Here is a 1,817-nt window from a genome sequence, read left to right on the forward strand (position 1 = left end):
TTGAACCACCAGCCTTCTGGTCAGCAGTCAAATACCTTAGGCACTATGCCACCAGAGCTTCAATATATGGTGCTGCAAAAATTGGATTTCCACATGCAGAACCATGAAACAGGATTCATATCTCACACCATACACAAAAACAATGTAGCAAGCACCTAAATGCACACACTAACCCATAAAATTCTTAAAAGAACAAGTAGGGGCAATGCTGTCAGGCCTAGCTTTCAACAATGGATTATTTAATAACAAAAGCATAAACAGCAGAAGACAAAGTAAATAAATGGGACCTCATTAAAATTAAAAGTTTTGTTCATCAAAAGACTTAACCAAAAAAGTGAAAAAACCACTAAACTACTGACTGGGAAAAAAAGTGAAAAGACAAACTAAACTACTGACTGGGAAAATATATTCAGAAACCATATATCTGACAAGAATCTAATAACCAGAACATATATAAAATGTCACCATCTTAACAACAAGAAGACAAATAGTCCAATCATAAAATGGTCAGGCCTGAAATAGACATTTCACCAAAGAGGACAACCAAATGGCCATCAAACACATGAAAGGATGTTCAACACCATTAGCCATCAGAGAGATGCAAATCAAAACCACAATGAGATACCATTTCACTCCTGCTAGGATAACTGAGATAAACAACAACAAAAATAAAGCACCCAGAATATAACAGATGTTGACAAGGATGGGGGAAAATTGGAACCCTTATCCATTACTGATGGCAATGGAAAATGGTACACCTGCTCTGGCAGTTCCTCAAAAAATTAAACACATGACCCAGCAATTCCACTCCTAAATATATACCCAAGACACTTGAAAGCAGAGACTCAAGAAGAGACTTGCACACCAATGTTCATTGCAGTACAATTGACAATAGCCAAAGGGTGGAAATAAGCCCCTCAACAGATGAATGGATAAACAAAATGTGGTACATATATAGAATGGAATAGTACTCAGACAGTAGGAGAAACAGAAGTCTTGATACATGCTGCAGTAGGGATAGAGCTTGAAGACATGTTGAATGAAATAAACCAATCAGAAAAATACAAATATTGTATGATCTCACTTACATAAAAAGACTAGAAAAGGCAAATGTATACATTAAAATTTCTTAGGGGTTACCAGCTGCAGGAAGGAAGGAAAAATGGGGGGTTAACAGTGATAGAAAAATCACGTTGATTAAGGAAAGGGTTGCACAGGCAATTATTGTAATTGCTATTGATAAACTGTACACCTATAAAAAGTTGAATTGGCTAAAGTTGTGTGACAGATACATTTACAACAACAATAAGAGTAGCTGCTGAGGCTGTTTATGTACAACTAAACACCTCAGGGTCACATGTGAGGAGAGACAACTCAGGGACGCCCAGAGTAGCAGACCAGAAGAACAGGAGAAAGGGGATTAAAAGCCAGGAACCCGGACAGAAGAGCAGTCAGCCCCAGGGTTACAGGTGAGTAGAGGAAACTCAGGCCCACCCAGAGTAGCAGACCGGAAGAGCAGGGGAAAGGAGATAAAAGCCAGGAACCCAGACAGAGGAGCAGTGAGCCCCAGGGTTACAGGTGAGGAGAGACAACTCAGGGACACCCAAAGTGGCAGGCGGGAAGAGCAGGAGAAAGGGGATTAAAACCAGGAAGCCAGAGAGAAGAGCAATCAGCCGAAGGGATTAGGTGAGGAGAGGAAACTCAGGCCCGCCCAGAGTAGCAGGCCAGAAGAGCAGGAGAAAGGGGATTAAAAGCCAGGAACCCAGACAGAAGAGTGGTCAGCCCCAGGGTTACAGGTGAGGAGAGGAAACTCAGGC

The sequence above is a fragment of the Orycteropus afer genome, unplaced genomic scaffold (assembly GCF_000298275.1).
Source record: "Orycteropus afer afer isolate SDZICR_OR568_19922 unplaced genomic scaffold, OryAfe1.0 scaffold00036, whole genome shotgun sequence".
Taxonomy (NCBI): domain Eukaryota; kingdom Metazoa; phylum Chordata; class Mammalia; order Tubulidentata; family Orycteropodidae; genus Orycteropus; species Orycteropus afer.